Genomic DNA, 19,784 nt, shown 5'->3' with positions numbered 1-19,784 from the left:
GTAGTTAGGGTGTCTATAGGAATTTAGATGAGAACATTAAGGAGACAAGTGATGTGATTCAAGTATCTTGTATGTGAATGAGCACATGATGCCACAGAGGACACGTGGAGGTCTGAGGACAACTTTGACTTTGCTTGACACAAGGTCTTCTGAGTCATCCCAAGGTCACTGCCATCTGAAAAGAGAAGGTTCTCCACCAAAAGTGAGAGTAGCATTAATATATGGTTATGGACTTTAAGAGAAGCAATTACTGGGCAGTTTGGTAAGCATAGTATAAACATTTAGCCAGACAGCAGCAGACGTTATACTCCTAGGGCTCATGGCTACCCCTATTGTAGGTTTTCAGCATCAGAGATGTATTCCCTCCCATGGAGCAGGCCTCCAGTCCAATTAGAGGGCAATTGGTATCCACCATGACAGACATGCCACCATTTTACCCATTGGCTAATTTGGCCTAGTTGGCCAAACATAAGGCTTGCAGTGTCCACTGCTAAGTATCTTCACTGGTGATTTCTCTCTCTCTCATTGAAGTGCATGCAGAATGGCTTCTTTCAGCTTTGTGTCAGCTGGTCTACATGGAGGAGTTTATCAGCTCAGCTCCAGCAGGATTTCTCAGTGGCCGTGCAGCCCAAGTATGTGGAGTCTTTGGCAATAGGGTCTTACCATCTATTCCTGGTGGGAAACCAGGGGCCTTGGGAATGGCCTGTAATCTTTTGGAGACATCAGGGATCTCCCTGGCCAAAAACTTACTGGAAGGTATCCCATACCTGGATTTGAAAAATTTCTAGTAACAATCTATGGCTGTTCCATTGTCCAAAACAGTAGGTTTCCATATGATTTATTTATATCCTTTTAGATTTTGATTAGCCCTCCCTCTACCTTCCATTACTCATTCTCTTACCCTGACCTCACTTTGGGCCTTTTCAACCCCATTAATCTATTCTTGACTTACATATATACAATACCATCCTATTAAGTACTCCCCTTCCTTTCTTTCTATTCCCTTTATATCTCCTTTCTTCCTTACTGGCCTCTGCTACTGAGATTTTTTCCTATTCACACAGAAGTCCAATCATCTATAGCTAGGATCCACATATGAGAGAGAACATTCGACATATAGCTTTCTGGGCCTGGGTTACCTCACAATATAATCCTCTCCAGGTCCATTCATTTTCCAGCAAATTTCATAACTTCATTTTTCTTTATCAGTGAGTAGAATGCCATTGCGTAAATTTGCCATATCTTCATTATCCACTCATCAGTTGAGAGATATCTAGGCTGCTTCCATTTCCCAGCTATTGTGAATAGAGCAGCAGAAAACATGGTTGAGCAAGTATCTGTAAGGAAATGAGATGAGTCCTTAGGATATATGCCTAGCAGTGCTATAGCTAGGTCATATGATAGATCTATTTTTAGCTGTCTAGGAACATCCACACTGATTTACACAATGGCTGGAACAGATTGCATCCCCAACAATGTAGAAGGGTTCCTCTTTTTCTGCATCCTTGTCAGCATTTATAGTTATTTGTTTACATGATGGTAACCAACCTGACAGGAGTGAGATGGAATCTCAATGTAGTATTAATCTGCATTTCCCTGATGACTAGGGATATAGAACATTTTTTAGATGTTTATATGTCATCTGTATTTCTTCTTTAGAGAACTCTCTATTTATTTCCACAGCCAATTTTTTAATTGGGTGATTTGATTTCTTATTATTTAATTTTTTGAGTTCTTTGCATATCCTAGATATTACTCTTCTATCAGATGTGTAGCTGGCAAAGGTTTTTTCCCATTAGTAGGCTGTCTCTTTGCTTTATTCACAGTGTCCTTTTGCCATACAAAATCTTTGTAATTTCATGAGGTCCCAGTGGTTAATCTGTGGTTTTATTGCATGAGCATGTGGTTTTATTGCATGAGCAATTGGGGTTATATTCAGAAAGTTTTTGCAAAGACCAATATGTTGAAGGGTTTCCCCTACTTTTTCCTCTAGCAGTTTCAGAGTTTCGGGTCTGATGTTGAGGTCTTTAATCCATTTGGGCTTAATTCTTGTGCATGGAGAGAGAGAAGAATCTATTTTCATCCTTCTACAGATAAATATACAGTTTTCCCAGCACTATTTGCTGAAGAGGCTGTCTTCTCTTCAATGAGTATTTTTGCCATTTTTATTGAATATCAGGTGGCTATAACTACCTGGACTTACATCTGTGTCCACTATTCTGTTCCATTGATCTACCTGTTTGCTTTTGTGCCAGTACTGTGTGGTTTTTGTTACTATGGTTCTGTAGAATAGGTTAAAATCAGGTTTGGTGATATCACCAGCCTTATTTTTGTTGCTGTATATTGTTTTGGATATTTGAGATATTTTGGGCTTCCAAATGATTTTTTCATTTTTTTTTCTATTTCTGTGAAGACTGCCATTCAAATTTTGATGGGGATTGCATTGAATGTGTTGATTGCTTTTGGCAACATTGCCATTTCCACATTATTGATTCTTCTGTTCAAAGAACAAGGGATGTCTTTCCATTTTCTAGTGTCTTCTGTGATTTCTTGCTTGAGTATTTTAAAGTTTCCATTGTAGAGATCCTTCATCTCTTTAGTTAGGTTTAGTCCAAGGTACTTTTTTTTTTATTTTGATGAAATTATGAATGGAAGTGCTTGTCTGATTTCACCATTTGTTTGTGTGTTTTAGCATATAGGAAGGCTACTGATTTCTGTGTGTTTATTTTATATCCTGCTACATGTATATAGGAGTTTATCAGCTCTAATAGTTTGCTGGTAGAGTCTTTAGGGTCCTTTATATATAGAATCATGTCATCTGCAAATAATGATAACATGATCGCTTCTTTTCCCATTTGTAACCCTTTTATGTGTGTCTCTTGTCTTATTGCTCTGTCTAAGACATCCAGTATTATATTAAATAAAAGTGGGGACAGTGGACACCTTTGGCTTGTTCCTGATTTTAGTGGAAAAGCTTCCATTTTTCCCCATTTAGTAATATGTTGGCTGTAGGCTTGTCATAAATAGCGCTTATTATATTGAGATAGTTTCCTTCTATTCCCACTCTCTGTAGGACTTTTATCATGAAGGGATGTTGGATTTTGTCAAATGCTTCTTCTGCATCTAATGAGATGATCATGCAATTTTTGTCCTTCAGTCCATTTATGTAATATATTGCATTTATCTCTTTTCTAGCTTACTGGCCTTTGCTACTGAGTTTTCTTTCTACTCACGCAGAATTCCAGTCATCTGTAGGTAGGATCCACATATAAGAGAGACCATGTGATGTTTGGTTTTCAGGGCCTGGGTTACCTTGCTTTGTATAATCCTTTCCAGATCCATCCATTTTCCTATAAATTTCATAAATTCTTTTTTCTTTACCGCTGAGTAGAACTCCATTGTATAAATGTGCCATATCTGCATTATCCACTTATCAGTTGAGGGACATCTAGGCTGGTTCCATTTCCCAGCTATTGTGAATTGAGCAGCAATAAACATGGTTGAGCAAGTATCTCTAAGGTAATGAAATGAGTCCTTAGGTTATCTGCCTAGGAGTGCTATAGCTGGGTCATATGGTAGATCTATTTTTAGCTGTCTTAGGAACCTCCACACTGATTTCCACAATGCCTGGACCAGATTGCATTCCCACCAACAGTGTAGAAGGATTCCTCTTTTTCCACTTCCTTACCAGCATTCATGGTCATTTGTTTTCATGATGGTAGCCAATCTGACAGGACTGAGATGGAATCTCAATATAGTTTTAATCTGCATTTCCCTGATCACTAGGGATGTAGAACATTTTTTAGATGCTTATATGCCATCCATATTTCTTCTTTTGAGGACTCTCCATTTAGTTCCATAGCCCATGTTTTAATTGGCTTGTTTAACTTCTTATTATTTAACTTTTTGAGTTCTTTGTATATCCTAGATATTAATCCTCTATCAGATGTATAGCTGGCAAAGATTTTTTTCCCATTCTGTAGGTTGCCTCTTTGCTTTATGGACAGTGTCCTTTGCTGTACAAAATCTTTGTAATTTCATGAGGTCTCAGCAATCAATGTGTGGTTTTATTGCCTGAACAACTGGGGTTATACTCAGCAAGTCTTTGCCAAGAGCAATTTGTTGAAGGGTTCCTCTACCTTTTCCTCCAGCAGTTTTAGGGTTTCAAGTCTTTAATCCATTTGGACTTAATTCTCTTTTCTTTTCTTTCTTTCTTTCTTTTTTTTTTTTTCTTTTTCGAGGTAGGGTCTCAATCTAGCTCAGGCTGATCTGGAAATCACTCTGTAGTCTCAGGGTGGCCTCAAACTCACAGCAATCCTCCTACCTCTGCCTCCTGAGTGCTGGGATTAAAGGCGTGCACCACCACACCTTGCATGGATTTACTTCTTGTGCATGGAGAGAGAAAAGAATCTATTATCATCCTTTTATAGATATATATCCAGTTTCCCCAGCACCATTTGTTGAAGAAGCTGTCTTTTCTCCAATGAGTATTTTTTGGCATTTTTGTCAAGTAACAGGTGGATATAGCTACCCAGACTTGGTATATATCTGGGTCTTCAAATCTGTTCCATTGATTTACATGTCTGCTTTTCTGCCAGCATCATGCTGTTTTTGTTACTATGGCTCTGCAGCATAGGTTAAAGTCAGGTATGGTGATACCAACAGCCTTATTTTTGTTGCTCAGTATTGCTTTAGCTATTCGAGTTTTTGTGTGATTCTAAATGAATTTTTGGATTTTTTTCTATTTCTGTGAAGAATCCTTTTGGAATTATGATGGGGATTGCATTAAATTTGTAGATTGCTTTTGGTAAGATTGCCATTTTCACAATATTGATTCTACTGATTCAAGAACAAGGGATGTCTTTGTATTTCCTAGTGTCTTCTGCAATTTCTTGCTTGAGTGTTTTAAAGTTTTCATTGTAGGGCTGGCGAGATGGCTTAGCAGTTAAGCGCTTGCCTGTGAAGCCTAAGAACCCTGGTTCAAGGCTGGATTCCCCAGGACCCACGTTAGCCAGATGCACAAGGGGGTGTACACATTTGGAGTTTGTTTGCAGTGGCTGGAGGCCCTGGCATGCCCACTCTCTTTCTTTCTCTGCCTCTTTCTCTCTCTCTCTCTCTCTCTCTCTGTCACTCTGAAATAAATAAATAAAAATGACCAAAAAAAGAAAGTTTTCATTGTAGAGATCATTCACTTCCTTGGTTAGGTTTATTCCAAGGTACTTTTTTTGATGCAATTGTGAATGGGAGTGATTCTCTGATTTCATCCTCTGTGTGTTTGTTGTTAGCAAATAGGAAGGATGATGATTTCTGTGTATTTATTTTGTATCCTGCTACATGGCTATAGGTTTTGATCAGCTCTAACAGTTTGCTGGTAGAGTCTTTATGGTCTTTTATGTGTAGAATCATGTCACCTGCAAATAATAACTTGATTTCTTCTTTTCCAATTTGTTACCCTTTTATGTGTATCTCTTGTCTTATTGCTATGGCTAACACTTCTAGTATTATATTAAATAAAAGTGGGGACAGTGGACACCTTTGACTTGTTCCTGATTTTAGTGGAAAAGCTTCCATTTTTCCCACATTTAGTATTTTGTTGGCTGTAGGCTTGTCATAAATAGCCTTTATTATGTCGAGATATGTTCCTTCTATTCCCATTCTCTGTAGGACTTTTACCGTGAAGGGACATTGGGTTTTGTCAAATGTTTTCTCTGTTTCTAATGAGATGATCACGTGATATTTGTCTTTCAGTCAATTATTGATTTGCATATGTTTAAACATCCCTGCATCTCTGGGATAAAGCCTACTTGGACGGGGTGAATGATCTTTCTGATATATTCCTGTATTCTGTTTGTCAATATTTTGTTGAGAATTTTTGCATCTCTGTTCATTAGGGAGATTGATTTGTAATTTTCTTTTCCTTTTTCTTTTTCTTTTTCTTTTTGTTCTATCTTTGCCTGGTTTTGGTATCGGGGTGATGCTAGCTACCTAGAAGGACTTTGGTAGGACTCCTTCTTTTTCTATTGTATGGAAAAGCTTAAGCATTGGTATTAATTCATTCCAGAAAGTCTGGGAAGATTCACCAGTGAATCCATCTGGGCTTAGACATTTTTTAGTTGGGATATTTTGATAACTGCTTGTATCTCTATACTTGTTATAGGTATATTTAAGTGATCAATCTTATCTTGATTTAATTTAGGTAGGTCATATAAATCAAGGAAATCATCTATTTCTTTCATATTTTCAAACTTAGTGGAGTATATGTTCTTATAGTATGTCCCTATGATTTTTTTAAATTTCTCTGGTATCTGTTGTGATGCTGTATTTTTCATCTCTAATTTTATTAATTTGTGTCTCTTCTGTGTTCCTTTTCATCAGATTTGTTAAGGGTCTGTCAATCTTGTTTATCCTTTCAAGGAACCTACTCTTTGTTTGATTGATTCTTTGGGTTATTTTTTTTTTTTTTGGTTTTTATTTCATTAATTTCTGCCCCAATCTTTATTATTTCTTCCCATCTACTGATTTTTGGTTTGCCTTGTTCTTCTTTTTCATGGCTTTAAGGTGAAGCATTAGATTGTTTACTTGAGACTTTTATAATTTCTTAATATAGACACTTAAAGCTATAATTTCCCTCTTAGGAGTACCTGCGTTGTGTCCCAAAGGTTTTGGTATGTTTGTTCTCATTATCATTGGACTCTATGAATTTCTTGATTTCCTTCTTGATTTCGTCATTGACCCGTTCATCATTTAGTAGTGCATTGTTCAGTTTCCATGATTTTGTGTATGCTCTATAGCTTTTTTTGCTATTGATTTGTAGTTTGATTCCATTGTGGTCAGACAGAATGCAAAGCATTACTTCAGTTTTCCTGTGTTTCTTAAGATTTGCTTTGTGTTCTTAATATATGGCCTATTTTAGAGAATTGTTCACCACAATTTATAAGTCCCAAGTTTTGCATTCTGTCCTATAATCAATAAAGAATAAATAAAGGCTGAATCAAGAAGGACAAATTATGAACTCTTAAGTTTATTTATGGGAGAAATCACAAATTATAGGATTTATTTAAGGGAGATCACAGTCTAGGAAAGGAGGCTAGAGCAGAATCATAGATATCTGGGAGGCAGGAAGCACACACTCATGTGGAAAACACAGTGTTGTCTATGACATTAATTTCAGAGAAATTGATTGTTTTAGGTAAAGGCTATAGTAGAGCTGCAAGTACATGGAAGGAAGTTCATGAAGTTGATTTCAGAGAAATTGAAGCTTTTGAAGAGAGGTTAAAGTAAAGCTGCAAGTGCATGGAAAGTAGATCTAGAAGCTTACGTAGGGAAATTTAGAAGGAACACCCATTATGTCCGCCCTGAGTTTCCACATGGAAGAAGATTAAAAGGACAAATGTTGGTGACTTAAGGAAGAATAGCAAAGAGAAAATATTCAGATGAGAAATGAATAGTGAAGAGTTTTACATCTTTGGCTACACCAAATTTAGAGTAATTACACAGGTAACGGGTCTAAAGTTAGAGAAAGCACCTCTGTGGTAAATGTAGAATGTAAGGAAAATACACACATTGTGCTTTTCTGTGACCTTCAGGTATGAGGAGACAGAAGGATTTCTGGAGCTCACTGGCTCGCCAACCTACTACTTGGTGAGTTGGTGAGCTCAAATGAAAATAAAGACCTAGTCTGAAAAAGAGGTGGATTGTGGATGACTTACACAGCACTCCTAAAGCCAACCTGTGAATGAGCATAGTGTCAGTTCTTGAGTTAAATAATCACATGATTCCATTTGATTTCACTTCTGTTAAGTCATGAAGTTCTGAAAAAAATCATGAGCAATTTCAGAATGAGAACCAGGTTAACATTTTTGTTTTCATACCCAAAATCTTTTTCTAAAAAAATTAACACACTTTTGTTCAACAATAATGAATAATCCCAGAAATGAAATATCACTCACCTATGAAGAAATACCAAACTAGGCTGGAGAGATGGCTTAGCGGTTAAGCCAAATGACCCAGGTTCAATTCCCCAAGACCCATGTAAGCCAAATGTACAAGGGGCACATGTGTCTAGTGTTTGTATGCGGTGGCTAGAGTCCTTGACATACCCATTCTCTCTCTCTCTCTCCTTGCAAAAAAATATATTTTTTTTCAAAAAAGGAAACACTATGTAGCCAAACAGGTAAATGAGTGGATACGAAGAAACACATGTAGCAAACAGGCTATGAAAAGGAAAAACATTGTAGGTATGTATTTCATGTCATAAAACAAAAAGTAGATTGAGTGATATCCATCACTCTTTGTAACATCACTCTTATGGCTCGATATATTTAAATGGAAAATAAGAAAGGGGAAAATTTTAAAGAGCTAATTGCTGAAAAGGAAAAGTTATAAAACGCAGGCAGAATAAATGCAAGGAAAGTAGAATTTGAAAGTAAAAACTAAATTAGTTTCAACACAATGGTAGAATGGAGAAATCTTACTCTAGTCTTTTACTATATGCAATTCACATGTTTAAAAATGTGCAAAAGATTCAGATATTCAACCAGATTTCTAACAAATATGCAATAGTTACTTTTTTTTCCTCCAGTCCACACAAGCTGCTTTTCAAGTTTTTCTTGGTCCTTCTCATTCACATTAGTATGGTATTTAGGTCTCCACAATACTTTGTTCTTGATTGTCCTGCACAGAATAGGGCAGCATTGGTAGCATCCTGACTTCTTACCAGGCACTACTCAGAGTCTCCCACAACAAGTTGTCACAACCACAAATGATGGTGGGCATTTCTACATGCCTCCAAGAGGCAGAGATGATAACAAAATACTTTTTACATCAAGTGACCATGTCAAGTTTATCTTCTTACACACAAATAACCAAAAGAGATAGAGTAAATGGGGCATGTTAGATCAAGCTGGTAAACCTATGACATAGGACCCTGGGCTATGAATATTCCTGCAGCTGTAAGGCTAGTCTAGCCAACACCATGAGTTACATGTCCACTTGGACTATAGAATAAGACCCTGCTTAAAACAGAGGCTGGGGAAATGAAATGCGCTTGCTTGTAAAACCTCTACTTAGGTTCAATTCTCCAGCACGCATGAATACCCGGGTGGAAACTGAAGCTCAACTTCAGCAGAAAGACAGGGAAGGGAGGCAAGGCCAGGCAAGGTGGAAGACTATCCCATGTAAGTGAAGACAAAGCCAGGAAGAAGGCAAGGGAAGAGGAATGCAGACCTAGAGGAAGACAAGACTAGGTGAAACATGAGGGATTAAGGTTAGGGAACAGCAGAGCCATGTAAGCAATGGCCATGCCTAGACAGGCCAAAGGAAGGCAGGGAGTAAAGCAAAACCAGTATAGGCAGTTTAAATAAAACAATAAGGATCAAACACCTCTAACGTGGCAAGTACAATTGATCTGCCATTCATGCAAGATCATTACAAATCAGTAGTAATTTTGAGACTTGCATAGACCAATATTCCCCAAAGGAATCTCCTCAATACTCTCAGAGAAGTAATCTGCAACCCACACAATTAACATCTACAAAGAACAACCACAAAAATGTAAGATAAATCCAAAAAATGAAGTGATGGGAAAGGGAATATGGCATTCAGGAAAGAAAACCTATGACCACCAAACAATCAACTGATTGACCTCAAAACATGCCCTCAAAAATGCAAAATGAAACACAAATATTCACCCTTACTAATGATTATAGGAATTCAAATTTCATGCTACTGAAGCTGATTCTTCTGCAGACCACTGGAAGACTTACATGGCCAAGAACTGACAACAGAACCTGAAAAGATTGTACTTAATGGTCTTAGTTTTACAAAAATTACCACTGGTCTTTGTCTTTACAAGAACAGACTCAGGACTCAGGAATTGACCTCCACAACCATTCCAACTGGACATGCTCTGTGGCTGGAGACCTGCTCCACAGATACTTTGTGGATGCTGGATACACAGGGGGAAGGTGCTAGAATACAGATTTCAAGGGTGGAGTGTGGCCTCACCAGCAGAGAGCACCATGTTAATCCAGATTACATACCTGTGAGAAGGAACTAAATTATCCTTAGGTCACATTCTCAAGTGTCATTGTCTTCTGCTAAGGAGTGAGGCTAGGCCTTGGACTATCTCAGTGTCCTTTTATAGGCAGCTGATCCCCACCCATATTGCCCAATGCCCCAGAAAACAAGTAGTGCTGAGGCTCCCTACCACTTGGGAACCACATGAGCTGCTGCTTCTGTTTCTGAAGACAGAAACCTCTGAAGTGTGGAGTGTGGGGTGCAGGGAGCCCCCTACTTTCTTCACTGTGTGCATATGATGTGTACCTTCCATCTCATGGAAGTACCCCTCATCCAACCCACTTTCTCTCCCAATCACTCCATCCACTTGCAGAGACAGCCTCTGAAATGTAAGGTGCAGAGGGCTTCACAGCTTTGAGTAGGAGTAGTAGCTCATGTCTTGGAAAGAAGGAAGTAATATCAGTCATTATCCAGAAAGCAGATCACACCTTTAAACCCAGTAGTATGCAGGCTGAGGCAGGAGAATCACTGTTTGATCCCAACCTGGGTGACAGAGTGAGTTATAGGACAGCCTGGGCTACATTGAAACCCTACCTTAAAAAAAAAAAAGAGCTAAGATAACTCCACCATGTATTGAGATACAAAATCATCAGACAGGAAGTAAGAAGGCAAGGTCATGAGAAAACAATCTTATAGTAAAGACAACTGCCAGGTAAAGCAAGAGTGAGAACTGGCCAAGGCCAGGGACAACAGACATGGATAAACAAAGCCAGACTAGGCAAGTAAGAAGGATGGACCAAGTCAGGCAAAAGGAAGGCAAAGGAGGGAGCAAAGGAACAGGCAAGGCCTGGCCCAGTAAGTGTGAAAACCATGCCAGGCCAGGACACAGGAAGGAAAGGAAAGGAAAGGGGAGGGGAGGGGAGAGGAGGGGAGGGCAGGGGAGGGGAGAGGAGAGGAAAGGAAAGGGGAAAGGAGAGGAAAGGGGAAAGGAGAGGAGAGGAGAGGAAAGGAAAGGGGAAAGGAAAAGAAAAAGGAAAGGAAAAGGGAAAGGAAAAGGGAAAGGAAAAAGGAAAGGAACGGAGAGACCAGGCAAGGTGGACAGCAAAGGATGTCAGGCAAGCTCCAGCGAGCAATGGCCACAAAGTATGGAGTGCAAGGCAAGGGTGAAAACAAGGTCACACTTGGACCTGAAAATGTGAGACCAGGACAGGTGAAATGCAACAAAAGGGGAGAAAGCAATGCTGGACATGGCAAGGGAAAAGATAAGGCCAAACAAGAACAGGCAAGGTGAAAGATAGGCAAGAAGCTAGACAAGGAAGGAGAAAATTAAAAAACAGACCAGAAAAGGCCAGGCCAAGGAGAAGGCAAGGGATTATCCAGGCCAGGACTGGGGGAACCAAGGCTAAGCCAAACCAGAAGGAAGGTGAGGGCAGGTGGAAGGAGGCCTGAGAAAGGCAGGAGGAAGGCATGGTCAGACAAGGGAGAAGGACGGGCAAGTGCAAAGATGAGGGGACAGGAGAACAGGCCAGACAAGGAAAGGAAAGGCAGAAGGCAAATCCATTCAGGAGAAGGCCAGGCCAGACAAGACCACACTTGAGGCAAAGCAGGGAAACAGAGGACCTGACACCATGTAATGAGGAAGGCCAAGAGAATGAAGTCCAGACAGAAGGCAGGCGTAAGGCAACATAGGCCTGAGGGAGAGTAAGAGAAGGCAGGCTAGGGCTGGGGAAGACAAGATGAGGCCAAGCAAGGGGAAGGCATGTCCAGGCAAGAAAGGGAGAAAAGCAAGGTCAGTCCAGGTGGAAAGCAAGGCCAGGTAGGCAAAAGGGAAGAAAAGCCAAGACAGGCCAGGCCAGGGGCCAATCAAGAGCAGGAGAAGGGTCTGGTTACACTAGGTCACCCAGGCAGTGGGAAAACAAGGCCATGTTGGGAGCAGGGGGCAGGGGTGGTTGAAAAGCTAGGACAAACAAACACAGGGCTGGAGAGATGGCTTAGTAGTTAAGCATTTGCCTGTGAAGCCTAGGGACCCTGGTTTGAGGCTCGATTCCCCAGAACCCACGTTAGCCAGATGCACAAGGGGGTGCAGGTGTCTGGAGTCCCTTTGCAGTGGCTGGAGGCCCTGGTGCACCCATTCTCCCTCCCTCCCTCCCTCCCTCTCTCTCTCTCTCTCTCTCTCTTTCTTTCTCTGTTTGTTGCTCTCAAATAAATAAATAAATAAAATTTAAAAATGGGATTTTTCATGATTGTGTTTGTCTTCATCTTCCTCAGCTACCAATAATTTAGATAAATTGTAGGGTTTAGAAGGTATTAGTTTCTGTGATGCTGGTAATAGTTTTAAAATGTGTTAATGCTACCTCTTGAGTGCTTCTGGTTTTCAGAAGTGGAATGGTAACAGGCCCAGTTTCATTACTAGTGATAATGTTATGATCAGGGATATAATTTTTCTTATTTATGTAAATGTCCCTGGCCTTGAATGTATAATGTGATTCAAATGGCTGGTAAGAGAAGGATTGAGGTGGTTTCTTGTGTCTGAAAATACTCCCCTGCTACTTATGTGGGGATGGACTTTGATATTTTTATTAGAATTGTGATAATTACTAACTTGTGCATTTCAAGGCCTGCTAATATAACTAAAGCATGATAACTAAGATGGTGATTAGGGACCCTTAGATTACTGTTATTAAAGTAGACATTACTCAAAAATTTTCTGTGTACAGGAAGGATACAAACCAACAGTTTCAGTGGATGGGCCTGTCAGCTTAATTATCTGATTCCACTTATAGCAGCCTTTGTAGTATAGACATATTTAAGAATAGGTTCAAATCCTAACATTCTAGTAATAAAAAGGCTTAATCCTCTGTGGTTTCTTCTATCAGAGTAACTCTGAATTTATTATTGAGGCAGACTCTCACTGTACCTCAGGCTGGCCTCAAACTCATGGTGACCAACCAGGTTAAACCTCCATAGTGCTGGTCCTAAAGGCATGTGCTTCTATGGCCTGATCAAAGTGACTCTTCTTTTTCAAACATATTTCTGCATATAAGGGGTATTATAAAATGTCACAATATGTAATAATACATATCATATTCAAAGAGTTAATGCTAGGGGTAGAAAAAATTTTTAAATATTTTATTCCTTAATTGATTATATTGGAACCTTGGGTATGATGCTTAAATTCATAAAAATAGAAATAACAAGATTAACGTTTTATTTATGAAATCTAAGATTAATCATTCTTGAATAAGGGAATTATAAAAGTACCTAAAAATATAGTAGTAGTTTGGACATTTATAAAGAATAATATTTACATGTTCATCAATAAAAATACTCTTTACAGGGGCTGGAGAGATGGCTTAGCGGTTAAGCGCTTGCCTGTGAAGCCTAAGGACCCCGGTTCGAGGCTTGGTTCCCCAGGTCCCACGTTAGCCAGATGCACAAGGGGGTGCACACGTCTGGAGTTCATTTGCAGAGGCTGGAAGCCCTGGCACGCCCATTCTCTCTCTCCCTCTATCTGCCTTTCTCTCTGTGTCTGTCACTCTCAAATAAAAAAAAAAATACTCTTTACAGGTCTGAAGTTTATTCTACATCAAAACCAGACACTACTTTAGATTTCCCTCAGATCAGGGAGGGCATGGTTGGTTTCTGTCAATGACATTATAGCTAAATGCCGGTTCATTAAAACCAGTCATGTTTATTCTCATGTATGAGTTAGTGAGGACAGATGCCTTTGGGATGCCCTAATCCAGCCTTGAGGTCGTAAACCCTATTGCTGGAGTCTATAATGGGCTAGTGCTCTTATCATGGGGTTACTTGGTTTGATCAATTTTATTGGGTCAATTTATAACAGTAATAGGTCTGTTAAATTCATTCAGAGGAGTTTTTGTTCTCCTAAGCTACTTCAACCAAAATTATTAATTCTGTTTTTTATTGATTAGTCTATGAGGATAAAGTTTTGATAGGGAATTAAAAAGTTTTAGATCCAGAAGATATTCTCAACTATTAAATTATTCCAGACTCTTCACTGGCAGGTCAATTACACTGGTTGGAAGTAAGAGATAATTATCCTCCATTTAGTCATTCATACAAGTCCCCAATTAAAGGAAAAATGATTATGTTACCTACTGCAGTTCTTTAAGATGTGTCAACAAACAGGTAATGCCTCTAATAATATTAATGCTAGAGGTAGTTTGTTTGTTTGTTTTTTTCTTAGAAAGGGCATTGGCCTTACAGGTGAATCATTATTTGTCATGGGCAAGTTTTCAGTGGTTTGATTTCTGATTCATTGGGCACATCTTTATTAAGATTTTTTGCTCACTTACAGGAAGTTCATTCAGTTGTAGGTACATTCATGCAGAGCTTACTATGTGTGTACATTTCTCTATTTGTTTTCTAGATAGGGACTCATTCTAACAGAATCTGATGTGGAACTTACTCTCTAGTCTAGGGCTGGCCTTGAATTCCAGGGATCCTTGAACCTTTGCCTTCCTATTTCTGTGATTAAAGGTGTTGATTTTTTTAAATTATTTATCTATTTGCAAGCAGGGAGACAGAAGAGAGACAGACACACAGAGAGAATGGGCACACCAGGACCTCTAGCCACTGCACACGAACACCAGATATGTGTGTCCCTTTTGCATCTGGCTTACATGGTTCCTGGGGAATCGAACCTGGGTCCTTTGGCTTCGCAGGCAAGAGCCTTAACCATTAAGCAATCTCTCCAGCATGTAACTAGATTTCTGACCTCATTAATTTTCTTGTACATTAAGGATTATTTATTACTTTATGTGTGTTTTTATTGATTATTTATATGTGTAGGAGAAGTATGAGTGCAGAAGTTCTCTTTGCTGCTGTAAACGAATGTGAGAATTTATTTTGTCAGTGTTTTCATCTGCTTACATATGCATGATTTGAGAACTGAACATGGTTTGTAGCCAAGCAACTTTAGTGGCTGTGCCATCTTCTCAATCCCTTTATTTGTACCTTTTCAAAATACTTTTATTGACAGTTTCCATGCCGGTCCATAGTGTACTTTGATCATAATTCTCTTCTCTTTTCATCTTTAATTCTTTCTTTTGTATTGTCCTTCCACTGAAGTACTTCTTATCAAGCTTGTCCCTCTTCTATTTTGATGTCCTTTTGACCTCCTTCATCATTCACCTGGAAATGTTGATGTGTCCAATATCATGGCAGTCTTGTGCAAGTGATGACGCCTGCTGTGAAGTCATGAATAAAAAGTATGCTCATGAATGCAGAGTGCAAGGTGTCCAGAAGATAGCTTTCCAAAGCCCTTTTAGCACTTCTTCTGTGTTGTTCCTGAGCTTTGCATTAGGTGCCATTGATGTCTAATTTAGTGTTGAGAACTCAGCAGTCACTTTTTATTTTTAAAATATATTTATGTATTTATTATTTATTTATTTATGACAGATAAAGAAATAGAGAGAGAACAAGAGAGAGAGAGAATGGGCACACCTGTGCCTCCAGCTGCTGCAAGCAAATTCCAGATGCAAACACTACCTTGTACATCTGGCTTATATGAGTTCTAGGGACTTGAACCTTTGTCTTTTGGTTTACAGGCAAGCCCCTTAACCGCTAAGCCGTCTCTCCATCACAGCAGTCACTTTTTCTCAGAACTCTGATGACTTTAGTGCCTCCTCAATAGTCACCAAGAGAGAAATTTGGTAGGTATAACATATTCATTTAGTCACATCACCCTAATAGCTTCCTTCAGGGACTATGTCTTTCCAACCATAAACTTTTCAAATGCTTAATTTAGTTATTTGAAAAAGAGAAAGGCAGACGGATAAACAGAGATAGATGGGGTGGGGGGAAGCCTGTAGCCACTGCAAAAAAATACTCCTAAAGCAGGAACCACCTAGTGAATCTGGCTTACATTGGTATGGGGAATCAAACCTGAATCCCCAGGCTTCACATGCAAGTGCCTTAACTTCTAACCCTTCTCTCCAGCCCCAAATCATAGATTACTTGAATCGGGTTTTATTATCAGGCATAGATTCACTTTCATGTAGTAAACCTCAAATGGAGTCAGAGAGCAGTCAGTCACAACTCTCTCCAGACCACAAGTCATTTTAATTTGCATTTCCCTGATGGCTAAAATGTATAATACTTTTTTGAAATATTTATTGGCCATCTGTACGTCTTCTTTTGAGAACCCTCTGTTCAATTCCATATACCATTTATATCCCTTGTTTGATTTTGTATTGCTGTGTTTTGAGTTCTTTATATATCATGTTCAAATTTTTAATAGGTGGGCATTTTCATCCATTATGCATATTCCCTATATTTATTGCATTTAAAAATTTTTATTGACAATTTCCATACAAGTAGACAATATGGTCACAGCTTCCTCTCACAACCCTTTCTTTTCACGTTTCCAAATATCCTGTCTACTGAATTTCTTTTACTTTCCTACAACTCTCTTCTATTTTAATGCAGTAATTTTTTCCTCTTATTTTTCAGGTCTTACGTAGGCAGCATCAACCACTGTGAGGCCATGAATATTATGACCACTTTCATTCCAGAAGACAGCATAGTAGGCAGTTGGCTCTTAAATTCTTTCTGCCATATTTTCTGCAGTGGTCCCTCAGCCTTGGAGGGTATAGTAGATATGTTCCATTTAGTACTGAACACTCCACTGTCAATTCTTCTCAACATGGTGGCAATATCTGAATCATCCCAGTGGTCTTGAAAAGAAAAGTGTCTCTAACCAAATGTGAGAGTAGCACTAATATGTTGTCATAAAGGTATATATCTAGAGGGCATATTGGTGGGTAAAATATATCCATTTAACCTGATAACAGTAGTAATTTTCCCTCAAGGGTTTGTGTCCTGCCTAGCAATAGATTTTTATTAAGTTTTCAGTACTAGCCATCAATACTTTCCCTTGGAACAATCTTCAAATCCAATCAGAGAGCACTTCGTTCACCCATAACAGGCATGCCACCCTTGCACCAGTTGTACATTTGGCCTGGCTGGCCAGCCATCAAGCTTGCAGAGTACATTGTTGGTTAATAACATCAATGACTTCTCACCAAACAAGGTGCATAGCTCTTTTCAGCATCTAGACAGCTAGTCAACATAGAAAAGGCTTTCAGATCACCTGCAGCTACATTTCTCAATTACCTTCAGCACAGGCAGTAGGATCTTGCCATCTAATTCTGGTGGGCAACCAAAGACCTTGGCCATAGTCTGCAGTGTTTGTGGGGGCATCAGGGGCCTCCTTAGTGAAAACCTCACTAGAAATTATCCAACCCTTGGTACTGAAAGTTTTCTAATAATAACCTTTGGCTTTTAAGCACATCATTTGTCTACCTTCACAGGAAACTTCTACCACATCCAAATTACTCATATTCTCTCTCTCTCTTCATATATTTATATGCTAGTGGGGAAGTAGGTTTCTACATGGCTTACTCAAAAACTTTTTAAATTTGTTGAGAGAGAAAGGTGAAAGATAGGCAGGAGAATGGGTGTGTCAGGCATTCATTCACTGTGAACAAGTTCCAGACACGTGCACCCCCTTGTGGGCATGTGCAGCATTGCACACTTGAGCAACTGCATCTGCCTATGTGGCACGTGGAGATTCAAACATGAGTTCTTTGGCTTCACAGGCAAATACTTTCACCAATAAGCAATTTCTCCAGCCCTCAAAACATCTAAAAATTTTAATTAAGCCTTCTCCCACCCCTCCTCTCTTCCATCCCATTCCCTGCTCTCTTTTCATATTTTTAATTGAGCTCTTTAATATAAAAATATATTGTGGTGGCCTTGTCCTCCCTCTTTTTCTCCCGTGCACGGATGCCATTCCGTCGGCCTGGGCCCGCGGTGCTGACCCCTAACGCCATGCCTTCAATTAAGTTGCAAAGTTCCGATGGAGAGATATTTGAAGTTGATGTAGAAATTGCCAAGCAGTCTGTGACCATCAAAACCACGTTGGAAGATTTAGGAATGGATGATGGAGATGATGACCCAGTTCCCCTACCAAATGTTAATGCAGCAATACTAAAAAAGGTCAGTCAGTGGTGCACCCACCAAAGAGAAGCGGACTGATGATATCCCTGGGTGGGACCAAAAATTCCTGAAAGTTGACCAAGGAACACTTTTTGAACTTATTCTGGCTGCAAACTACTTAGACATCAAGGGTTTGCTGGATGTTACATGCAAGACTGCTGCCAATATGATTAAGGGGAAGACTCCTGAGGAGATCCGCAAAACCTTCAATATCAAAAATGACTTTACCAAAGAGGAAGAGGTCCAAGTGTGCAAAGAGAACCAGTGGTGTGAAGAGAAATAAAAGGTTGTGCCTGACACTGTAACACTATAAGGATTGTTCCAAATACTACTTGCATTCCTCTGTTTATGATGTTAGTATTAGACACACAGTAGGGAAATGCAGCAGCAAATCAATTGTATTAGCATAATAGTGTCCTCCTTGCATGTGAAGTCTGAGTACAGATTCCAAGTTAAAGGCAGAGTTCCTTCAAGTGTGAGCAAAAGTTGTCTTTCTTTACTCTCGATAAAACTGAGCTATGGTTTCTCTGGAGAGAGTGGCATCTTGGGCTTCTTCTGTTTTTTGTAAAGCGATTTCTGCCTGGTTTATTGTCCAGTTAACTTCAGTGAACTTTTCAGAGTTGCCTTTGTAAATAAAACGACTTATAAGAGGGGTTTTATAATAGAAAAACTAGGATCTTTATTCAAGAATTGGAAACTGGAAGCAGGTAACCTGAAGTTAATGCTCTGACTGGAGTTGTTAGGATGTCTCCAGCCTCCTGAGACAAGCAGAACACTGCTCTTGATTAGCTCGTGTGTAGCTGGGTTCTCTTCATTGAACCTGAGGACTGGGGTTTGGTTTTTCTTTCATTATTATTTTTTGGGGAGTGGATTTTTTTTTAATTTTTAATTACAGCTTTGAATATGTTGCCTGGAGACTTAGTTATTACCCAGTCTGTGGTTTTGTGGGGAAATGTAACTAGACAATTTGCTAGGTTTCAATAAAAAAAAAACACTTAATTCATGTGGTATATCATCCTTTTTATAATCAGTGTTCCCACATGGGGAAAACACAGTACTTGCACATAAGCAGTAATTTAATTTTTAACATTAATGTGTGGCAAAACAGAAAACAGCTAGCATGAGCACAAGATGGCTTTTCAATAAAAAAATAAGTTTTACAGTAAAAAAATCAAATAAAAAAACATATTGCAAAGTGCTTATTTCCCATGAATTATATAATTATGTTCCCTGCACAGTCCCATTTCACTGAGGTCCCTGCTCAGTGAGATTATCAGACATTATTTTGGGGTCATTAATGCACCATTTAGTTTCTGTAGTGAGGAGGCACAATGCCTCAAAAAAAAAAAAAAAAAAAAAAAAAAAACTTTTCCCACCCTGTGGCTCTTACATTCCTTCTGTCCCCTCTTCTGCAATGTTACCTGAGCCATGGAGGGATTGATACAATTCTCCTTTACTGTTAAACTCACAGCAGCCCCTGATTTCCTGTGTTGATGAGTTTTGAGAATCCTCACCATATACACCCATATCCCTGTAGGAGGTTCTGGGCTAGCAGTGAGAACAGCACTCATACTTCATCTACCACTTCCTCTGTAATGTTTCCTGGGCCCTATCAGATGTGATAGAGATGACTCATCTTGTGCTAAGTAATTGGCTTTTTTTTTCTTGTCACAATAATAATTCCTGGGTTTCCCTTTTATTTGCTGCCATCTGTAAAAAGGTAAGTTTGAGGTCAGAATGGA

At 39.2% G+C, this 19,784-nt stretch overlaps 1 pseudogene; it reads left to right on the top strand.

Moving 5' to 3' along the window:
- The first annotated feature begins 17,874 nt into the window (after positions 1-17,874).
- LOC123457397 lies at positions 17,875-18,367 on the top strand (annotated as a pseudogene).
- The last annotated feature ends 1,417 nt before the right edge of the window (positions 18,368-19,784 follow it).

This window comes from Jaculus jaculus, unplaced genomic scaffold, assembly GCF_020740685.1.
Source record: "Jaculus jaculus isolate mJacJac1 unplaced genomic scaffold, mJacJac1.mat.Y.cur mat_scaffold_42_1_1262500_arrow_ctg1, whole genome shotgun sequence".
Classification (NCBI taxonomy): Eukaryota; Metazoa; Chordata; class Mammalia; order Rodentia; family Dipodidae; genus Jaculus; species Jaculus jaculus.
The sequence above is the reverse complement of the archived record's forward strand: the minus strand, read 5'-3'. Positions and strand labels throughout refer to the sequence as shown.